Source organism: Megascapheus bottae, chromosome 12, assembly GCF_031878675.1.
Source record: "Megascapheus bottae isolate mThoBot1 chromosome 12, mThoBot2.hap1, whole genome shotgun sequence".
Taxonomy (NCBI): domain Eukaryota; kingdom Metazoa; phylum Chordata; class Mammalia; order Rodentia; family Geomyidae; genus Megascapheus; species Megascapheus bottae.
In genome coordinates, this window is record NC_143520.1 from 42,018,557 (window position 1) to 42,029,199 (window position 10,643).

Here is a 10,643-nt window from a genome sequence, read left to right on the forward strand (position 1 = left end):
TGTCTCCTTAAGGAGAACATGTCAGGGCTAGGCTGGCTTTTGCAGCTCATACTTTTTGGTGCCACCTAGTGTCCAATTGGGTTAGTTTCAGATCTGAGAATTAAGAATTTTCCTTTCAGATGGCAAACTTGGACTTAAAGTGTTTAAAAGCAAAGAAAAAAAGAAAACTAAGCCTGGCATTGTTGGCTCACATTTATAATTTTGGCAGCTCAGAAGCCTGAGATCTGAGAATCACAGTTTGACCCAGCCAGCGCAGAAACGTTTGTGAGACTCTTATTCCTAATTAATTATAGAAAACGCCAGAAGTGGTGCTGTGGCTTAAGTGGTAGAGTGCTAAGTGGTGCTGTGGCTTTAGTGGCAGAGTGCTAGCCCTGAACAAAAAGAAGCTTAAAGACAGTGTCCAGGCCAGGCTCTGAGTTCAAGCCCTAGGACTGCCAGCAAGGAAAACCAAACTGAGAGAAGACTTGAAGTCAAACAAAACCTGAAAGTCACAGGTGAACAGGTAAGAAAGGATGCATACTTTTCCATAAATTAATATGTTGCCTGGCATGCAAATGTATGCAATTGTATTAACTGAAATATGGTAGATTCAAGGAGAACTCAAATAGTATAATCCCTTAGAAAGGTGAAAATCAAAGTTCAACAAAATAAGCTCCAGAAAAAAAAACAAACCTTGAAAGGGGTAGGAGTGGAGTCAAGGGGAAAGGTGTACACAAATGAAGAGGAGATGAAGGGGCGAATGCAGCCAAGAACCCAGTGTATATGCTATAAAATAAGGAAGAGTGAGGGAAGAGGTTGGTAGGGAGGGATGGGTGAGAATGTTGAAGGGCTAACATTGACCAAGATGCATTATATCCATAAACCACTTTGTTGGGGCAGCTTCTTCACACAACAACAACGATGACGACGACGACTACTACTACTACTTATAATAATAATAAATGCAAAACAACTAAAATGGATGGCCCCAAACCTTTAAGAATCTGGTCTCTGCCAACAGCATTATAATCAATGGCCATCTAGAAAAGTCTGATTTATTTTTTTCCCTCCAGAGTACCTACTTAGGACACAGTTTTGAATACCCATTTGATTTGAACCTGAACTCTGGCTCTGAAGTGAAGTAGCTGGGTGATGCTATGCTAATTACTTAACCCCTCTTAGCCTGGCTTGTTTCTGTAGACAAAAGGGAGAGAGTAGAAATAATATCATGGTAATGATTAATAAAATACTACATTATGAGTGCATAATGTAGTACTTTGATATAATAAAGCATTAGTTATGACGCCCATTACTGTCTGATTAATTGCTATGTCCAGTATAGTGCATAGTTATGGGTATTTTTTTCTCTACTGGAATTTGAACTCAGGACCTCTACCACTTGCGCTATAGCTCCAGCTTTTTTTGCTTTGTTATTTTTTAGGTCAAGTCTGATTTTGTTCCAGGTTGATCTCATACCATGATCTTCTTAGCATAGCCTCACAGATGGTAAGAATGACAGGTAAATGTCACCACACCAAGCTTACTGGTTGATGGGATGCCACCTTTTTGCTCACATGGACTCAAACTGCGATCCTTCCGATCTCTATCTTCTGAGAAGCTGAAACACTCAGTTGCAGGTTATTTACTTTTCCTCCTCCAAATGCTTAAAATTCTTTTTTTTTGAGGAAATAGCCAAGGAAATGGCAGTTCTCTCTGGTGTAGAAGCAAGGAAGAGGACGCGAGGTGGCTGGGGAAGTTGTTAACAGAAAACCTACACCTGGAGGGAGCACTTGGGATGGAACAAGACCATCAAGAAAAAAAAAAGAATGCTTGGAATCTAGTGACTACCCAAGAGAGCAAACTTAAGGAGGATGGAAGAAAGAAATAGAAAGCCAGGTAAGTGAAGGCAGAAAGGGACTAGAATCTTTCTCTGATAACCTGTTTATTATTTTCTTGAGGCTGCTGGAACAATGACCACAAGCTGGGTTGCTTAGGACAATAGAAATATGTTCTCTTATAGATCTGGGAGCTCCAAGTCAGAAATCAAGGCATCAGCAGAGGCATGGTCCCCAAGGAGTGTGGGGAGATGTAGGTCTTGCCTCCTTGAGCTTCCCAGAAGGTCAGGTGTTGTTTGACTTGGGGCCTTGTAGTTCTTATCTGCAACTTTCTCTGATGAATGTATCTCTGCTTTTCTCTTACTGTACAGGATTTCAGTTAGGTCTCACAAAATAATACATTTGGAGCCATTGCTTCATATAGTGATTCTTTCATTACTTTCTCTTCTTGTTTGAATTTATTATATTTTCTGTTTTTTTTCCAATCTATCCCCCCCAGCCAAATCTGCTTTTCACCATTCTCATTCTCTTTAATTCTACTTTTTCTGACACCCCACCTTCTGCCTTTTTTTCTCTGTTCAGAGCCTAGGTACTACCTAAGTTTACCAGCATAAAAGGAATTCTAAGGCAAGCCAATCTTGATGATATGTGGTACCAGTAAGTACCTCTCCCTTCCTCCCTCGCTCCTTTCCTCCATCTCTCCCTTCCTCCCTGCACTCTGTCCTCCCTCTTAACTCCTTGCTTCTCCAGTTCTGTGTAGGTACTATCTGCTTCCCTGGAATCTTCTCACTCCATGCCACCCACATAATTCCTCCCCCTCCCTACTCAGTCCTAGCACAGCCTCGTCTGGGAATTCCTTTCTGGTTAGACTTCTTGGTCCCTTTTTAAAGTACTCCCAGGGCATCTTGGGGGTTTTGCTACATGTCCTCTGGGGATTGGAAAGCAGCTCGGTCCAACTTTTATGATCTCGTTGGGACTCATGCCATCAGAAGATTTATCTCCATACACACTTCAACCATGTACTGGCTCCTGAAACTCCCACTTAGTGTTGACACATATGACTTGTGCTTCTGTTTTATTGACAAGACAAATCACATGTCTTATTTTGAAGGGGCTGGGGAAGTACTGATACTATCTTGTGCTCTTGGGTCCTTTCTTTTCTTTGCTAAATAAAGGATTATGAGACAGAAAATGTGGGAGCAGAGGCAAAGTTTATTTGAAAGTGTGATTATGGTGCCAGGAAGATGAGGATAGCCTCTTGGCTACTAATGGGTTGGTATAACCCTCTAACCAAAACTCTCAGATGTGAGGATCAATTTATAGTATATGAAATCTTGTCCACCTGTTTCTCTGAGAAGGAGGAGGAGGAAGAGAAAGAGGAGGAGAAGGAGGAATAGAAAGAGGAGGAGGAGGAGGATGGGCCAGAAGAGGAGGAGGAGGAGGAGGAGGAGGAGGAGGAGGAGGAGGAGGAGGAGGAGGAGGAGGAGGAGGAGAAAAGAAGAGAAGGAGAGTACAGACTTTCAGAGGCAATGGGGAGAGAAAGGAACCCAGAAATCAGTAGTCTGTTTACAGTGCTTGGAGAGTCCCCATTTTTCTTTCTTTGGGTGAGTCACACTGTATTAAAGTATGGTTAGATTGTTGTCTACCCCACTCCAAGGGAGGAGTGGGCACCTGTACCCCGTGTGGGTCAGCTTCACTGTTGTCAGGGGTGTTGCCTCCTCCGGGGTCATCAGGATATTGCCTGTACTGGGCTGCTCTTTATCTGTTTCTTTTTCTTTTTCTGACTTTCCCTCAGTACAATCATACCCTATACAGGAGACATATTTGGATATACTTGGCAGATGGCATTGATGACTGTCATGAAGACCAGCTTGTTATAGAGTTCAAGTCCAAACAGGGAGGGGCAATCTTCTGCTTCATAGCCTTGATTCAGCCCATGCCAGTACATGAGGCTTTGTACAAACTTGACATTCAGGCAGATACAGAAGTAAGGGGGGAGGACTATGTGCCTATGATTATCCTCAAGTGTCCCTCTCAGCTTCTGGGGAGTGGGGTGGGTAAAAGAAAATGCCTTCTCTTAGATAATGTGCAGAGGATCTTATGGTTCATAGCCACATCTCAGAAGCATTCAATTTCCCAAGCCTGCATCTACTGGAGAAGTTCAGGTGATTCAGGTGACAAGCAAGAAGGAACAATTTTGTGCCAACACAGGCTCAAGAATGTGCTGGAGCAAAAGTGTTATACCCTGACAGAGTCAGCTTCTGGTTGGAGTCTCCCCGGAACCTCTCAGGGAAGAGAAGATGGTTGTGAGTGGCATATTGGGGGGTCTCCCTCCAGGGCTGTCTCTACAGGTGATTCCTAACTTTCTGCCTTTTGGCTTTCATTAATAACAAAGTGGGACATTGGATATGGTAGGTTTTTTCCCCCCAGCATATACTATTTCTTTAGTGGCAATAGTGAGTTTCACTTTAAGGAAAGATGATAAATGAAACTTCAGACAAATTGGGCATTGGTTCTTTGCTTCCTGAAAGGGTTCTTTGATATAGACAAAGCAACTCATCATGGAATTTAAGGTTCTTGAAATATAATCTGATCTACAAAAGCTCAGGGACACATGTCTTTGTTATTTCTTATTATTTTTCTTCGTCTGTCAATTGGAATCTGAAGAATTAGCCCTTAAAATGAAATAAAAAAAACAGAAATGGACTCTTTCTACATGTAGGGGAAATCCTGGAATTTAGACCCTACAGACATTAAACTATGTTGGTCATTTACTACCTGGTGTGTGGTCTCAAGGAACATGCAAAGCTGAGATTTTTGGCTAAAGGAAGTCTGTGCACCTCAGAGGCCTCTGTGATGAGCTCTCAGGTACATTGCTCCATCCCTATGCCAGACACTGTTTCTTGAAGCATTGGTTGGGATCATAACCTCCCTGTGAATGTAGGCTGTGTGTGGATCTGTAAACAGACTTGTACAACTCCATGCTTCTGAGGGAAGGGGCTGGGCTTAGACTATGGGACCCTGCCAGCCTGCCAGGTGGAATTAAAAACCACAGAAAATTCCACACTTAGGCTTCTTTGCCTCTAACAGGGTCCAAGGTTTTGCCTGTCTCATCATGTCAGAAAGAAAGAATTAGAACTATGCCTGTGGTAAAAAAAAAAAAACATTAGTGGGTTGAAAGATCTTGAATATTAGAGAATCCAGCATCTTCCATAGGAGAAAGAACTTGCTCCACATAACTGACTGGGACAGTTTCCCTGTTCTAGGCCAGTGAGTGGAGGAAAATACAATGGACACATGAGCCTTGTGAGCCATTCTGAGCTTCCTTGAAGAAAGGATTGGTGACCAGTATTACAGTCCTAAGACATTTAAAAGTAAGTCTATTAAATGCTACATGAATCTATTCCCCACCTCTCTGTCTCCTTCCTTCTTTTTGCCTCTTCATTTCTTCTTTCCTCGCACCCCCTCCTCTTTTCTTCCTCCATTTCCCCCGTAAATGTGAATGCTCCCTTATAAGAATGTATTATATTAAATTACTTTATTAGTTTTAAGTAGTTGTACAAAGGGGATTTAAATCCAACATGTCAATTTAAGAGTACAATGCTAAAGACTAAACATAGAGCTACCATATGACCCAGCAATTCTGCTCCTTGGCATTTACCCTATCTTCCAGAAACAAGGACATACTAAAGCCACTAGCACAAAGAAGCTCACTGCAGCATTATTTACCATAGATAACATAAGGAACCAACCTGGATGCCCCTCAGTAGATGACTGGATCAAGAAGATGTGATACTTATACACAGTGTAATTCTATGCTGCCATCAGAAAGAATGGCATAGCCAAGTTTGTAGGGAAATTGAAAGACTTTGAAAAAATCATATTTAGTGAAGTAAGCCAGACCAAAGGAACACAGCCTCAATGGTTTCCCTCATTTGTAATAATTACTACACATCTAAGACTCTTCTGGTAGAGGATTGCAATAGCTCAAAAACTAGGTACATATAGTCATACAGGATGAGACTAAATGAAAGGATCTCTAGGAAATGGAAACAAAATGTGATTGCTGTTCTTAATGTACTATGTTATTTCTCTTCTCTTTTGTTGCCCTTTGGTTAATTTCATATTGTTACTGTATCTGACTTTGTTACCTGGTATACTGTGTATACATTTATTTGTTTATTTGAAATAGGAAAAGGAAGGGGGAAATCAAGATGATTGGGAGGAGGTGGGGGGAGAGCAATGCTGACAAAAGCGTGAGAAGGTGTATCAATATGTGAAAAGTAATGCACCTACTACCTGGCGAATGTAACTGTAACCCCTATGTATTACCCTGACAAGAAATAAAAAGTACAATACTTCTTGATCAGTGTCACTCTTTCCATTATTCTCCACCTTTGGATTTGCGTTTGAATGCACAACTTTGTAGTTGTCTCTCCTCCCTTAGTTGCCCTGTTCAGTCTCCTTCATGGACCAGCTTGACTCACAGAGATTCCTAAATTACAAAGGCTCTTCTGTTTTCCCTTTCACACTTGCTCTTCTTTTCCTGGGTGATGTGACATCTTGTAGCTTCAGGCAATACCTTCTCAAAATTTCTAAGTTCTTATTTCTAGCTGCCAAATGCTCATCTCCCTTGGCCTGTCCCACCCACTCTCTAAGCACACTGTGACTGAATTCTTCCTTTCTACCCACTCTGTTGCTTAAGCCAGAGCCATACATGCCATGTTTAACTTTCTGTCAGTCCTCCTAGTCAATGATTGGTCCTTAATCTTGTCATTTCTTATTGCCACTTTGCTGGTTCTGTTCTCTCTCTCTCTCTCTCTCTCTCTCTCTCTCTCTCTCTCTCTCTCTCTCTCTCTCTCTCTCTCTCTCTGTACATATATATATATGTATATATGATCTCAGCCACCTGAATAGCTAGATTACAGGTGTTTGCCACCAGGCCCTACTTCAGTATTTTTTAAATTGTCACTCTCTTTATGATTCTTTGGCCTCTGGATTTTATTTGCTCAATAATTTCTCTATAAATCCAACCAATCCTTCTTCCTTCCTTCCTCCTTTCCTTCCTTTCTTCTTTCATTCATTTCTCTCTCTTTCTTTTACTTTCTCTTCTCTCCATCACCTTCCCTCCTTTCCTCCTTCCCTTCCTTCCTCTCTCCCTCCCTCCCTTCCTTCTTTCCTTTTATAATTGTTTCATTGTGATAGTTCCACATATGAATATAATGTGCTTTGATCAAATGCATCACTTCTTTTACCCTTTCTTATCTCCTTCCCATTGAAAAATTCCAAATTCATTTGCTTTCTTCAAAAAATACAGATGGAAACTTTCTCTATTAAAAACTTTAGCTAACTCACATCAACCATGGGACAGGCTTCTCTCTCCCTAGGAAGAAAACGTAGAGCTGCTGGATTCTACTTCTCATCTTCTCTTCCTTCCAGCTTTATTCCTTTCAAGGCCACACTATGTCTACGTCAGTTGCCTTGCAAGAAGATCATACAAATTTAAACTTCATTTTTCTGGAAAGTCATTTCTTCTATTTTTATACTTGGTAAACTCAAATAGTTCATAAAAATTCTTGTTTCTCTCTATAGAGTTGTCTCTGACTTTCCAAACGGAATTAATCACTGCCCCCTCTGGGAAATTGCTGCAGCTTGTACCACTGCACCTCAATTGTTGCTCTTGAAATTGCTTTTTATGACTACGTCTTTCCCATTAGACTATAAGTGCTGGAAGGCAAGAACTGAGTCATACTCATTTTTTGATCATCAACTTCTGACTTAAGGCTATGGTGTCAATATTAAATAGACACTCTGGTTCAAAGCTCAAGTGTTTCAGAGAAGCCCTTCGTGGATTTAGTAAAAAGATGAGGAAATCATGACTCTGTCTCCTGCTGGCATAGCTCTGAGCATTGCTTCACTATGTGCAGGACTCCAGTTCTTTTCTCAACCACAGCATCTCAGTTAGTCCTATGAACTGTTTTAAAACAGATTTCTTTTTTTCTGCAAAACGATGTTATCTTGTGTTTTCAACAAGGTAGGTAAACTGATTTGGCTAATGACTCAAATAATAACTAAGAGCAATTCACATTTTTGTAATATAGCTGCTGAGATCAGATGAGATCGGGCTCTTTCAGGGTGGTATAACCATAGGCTTGCCCATGAGTCTCTCTCTGTTTTGTTTTGTTTTTACAAAGTAGTAAGCCTTTTATTTTCCTGTTTTGCAAATAAATCTGAAATTAGTCAAAAAAGACCAAATCCCATATCCTCATCTGATTCCTCCATCTCTTCCTTGACTTCAGCCTTGGCTGGGGCTGCAGCAGCAGCAGGTGCAGCAGTGGTGGCAGCAGCCACAGGAGCAGCAGCTACGAAGGCAGATGGATCAGCCAAGAAGGCCTTGACCTTTTCGGCAAGTGGGAAAGTGTAGTCAGTCTCCACAGACAGGGTCAGGACCCGCTTGTATCCATTGATGATAGAATGAGGCACTGAGGCAACCGTTGGGTAGCCAATGTGCAGGCACACGCTGGCAACATTGCGGACACCCTCCAGGAAGCGAGAATGCAGAGCGTCCTCAGTGATGTGGAGCACTTCCAGGTTGTAGATGCTGCCATTGTCAAAGACCTGCTGGATGATCAGCCCAAAGGAGAAGGGGGAGATGTTGAGCATGTTCAGCAGTGTGGCTTCGCTGGCTCCCACTTTGTCTCCGGTCTTCATCAGCTGCACATCACTCAGAATTTCAATGGTGCCCCTGGAGATCTTAGTGGTGATGCCCAGAGCCTGGAAGAAGGAAGTCTTCTCGGGGCCCAGACCAGTGTTCTGAGCTGGCACAGTGACTTCCCATGGGGCAATGGCACCAGCACAGGCAGCAGCGGGTACCTGATTGGCCAGCAGTATGACCCTGATCTCAGCCCTCAGTCAGGTCCTCCTGGGTGAACACCAAGCCCACATTACCCCGGATATGAGGCAGCAGTTTCTCCAGAGCCGGGTTGTTTTCCAGGTGCCCGGGGATGGCCTTGCGCATCATGGTGTTCTTGCCCATCAGCACCACAGCCTTGCCACGGAGCGACATGTGGGGATCTGCTGCATCTGCTTGGACCCCACATTGTCTGCTCCCACAATGAAGCATTTTGGATAATCATCCAAAAGTTGGATGATCTTAAGGAGGTAGTTGGACTTCCAGGTCGCCTTGTCTTCCCTGGGCATCAGGGATTGCCACGTAGGTTTTAAAGACGAGGTCACTCTCACGAGGACGCCTGGCGAAAGAAGGCCCATGAGTCTCTTACCTCTGCTTAATCACTCAACACAAGCAAATAAATAATGATCAAATAGGCTAGAAGTGGAGCTGTGGCTCACAGAGCAGAGCACTAGTATTAAGCATAGAAGCTCAGCCGCCATGCCCTGAATTCAAGCCCCAAGACTGGCATACACACACTTATTGTACTAGGAACTCTCACACATTTCTGGATTCCTGAAAGATTGCTGGCTGTGGGGAAGGGATAAGCCAGGACCAAGCCAACCTGAGAGTCACGTGAGGAGACACACGGATGTGGAGTTCACACATGATCTGAGCTACTGCGTTATCTCACTCAGAGCTACTCCCATCCTGGGAGTTCTTATAATGTGAGGCAATAAACAGTTCCTTCTTGTATATGCCAGTGATCATGACTAATGGAATCTATGATGAAATCTACGAAAGAAAGAAAAATAAAGCTGTGAGAATGAACTGAGAAAATATCTATCACAAAAAACTGACACTGCATTAGGAATCCAAAACTTTCCTCAAAAGAAAAACCATCTGGTTTTTAGTTTTTCTTCCCTTCCCTTCCCTTCCCTTCCTTCCTTCCTTCCTTCCTTCCTTCCTTCCTTCCTTCCTTCCTTCCTTCCTTCCTTCTTTCTTTCTTTCTTTCTTTCTTTCTTTCTTTCTTTCTTTCTTTCTTTCTTTCTTTCTTTCTTTCTTTCTTTCTTGGTGCTAGTCCTAGAATTTGAACTCAGGGCCTGTGTGCTGTCCCTGAGCTCGAGCTCCACCACTTGAGCCGCAGAGCCACTTCTGGTGTTCTGTGATTAATTGGAGGTAAGCGTCTCACAGAGTTTGGCATCTTGGCATGTACCTGACTGAATTACTGTTTCATAAGTCAGGAAATGAGTATTTCTTTTTGGACAATGTCATCCCTTCCTTTGCTCTCTCTTAGTTTTTCCTTCCTGTACTCACTCATAAATTGTGTAGTTAATTTTCACCCTAGTATCTAATGAGTACCATGGCTGCATTTGTTCACTCTTTGGCTCCTCATTTATGTGTCCCCCTTAGTATCCCCCCACTCCCAGTTACCAACACAAACAAAACAAAACAAAACAAAACAGAAAGAAAAGCCCTCTTGTTTCTATTTCCTGGAGTGCATTTCAATAAATATTACTTTATATATCAGAGGCACAGAGTCGTTTTTTCCTTAGTATTCTTCCCCGAAAAATATCCTCTTTTGGTCTCGCTGTGTATGAATACCTAGAGTCCTGTAGGGTGTTCCAGTGTATTTTAGATGTAGCTATTGCATATGAGAGAAAATATGAGCAGTTTGTCTCTCTGAGTTTGGCTTACCTCATTTAAAATGATTTGTTCTGGGTCCATATATTTTCCTGCAAAAGAGATAATATTATTCTTTCTAATGGCTAACATTCCATTTTGTATAGGTACCATATTTTTTGGATCCACTCATCTACTGTAAGGCATCTGGGATGTTTCCATACTTAGCTGTTGTGCATAGTGCAGCAATGAAAATGAATGTTCATTCATAAGGAAATGGAAAGACTTGGAAATAATTCTATTAAGCAAAGTAAGCC

General features: G+C 42.2%; 1 pseudogene; it reads right to left on the reverse strand.

Moving 5' to 3' along the window:
- Positions 1 to 8,054: 8,054 nt before the first annotated feature.
- LOC150056464 (large ribosomal subunit protein uL10 pseudogene) lies at positions 8,055 to 9,014 on the reverse strand (annotated as a pseudogene).
- Positions 9,015 to 10,643: the final 1,629 nt, after the last annotated feature.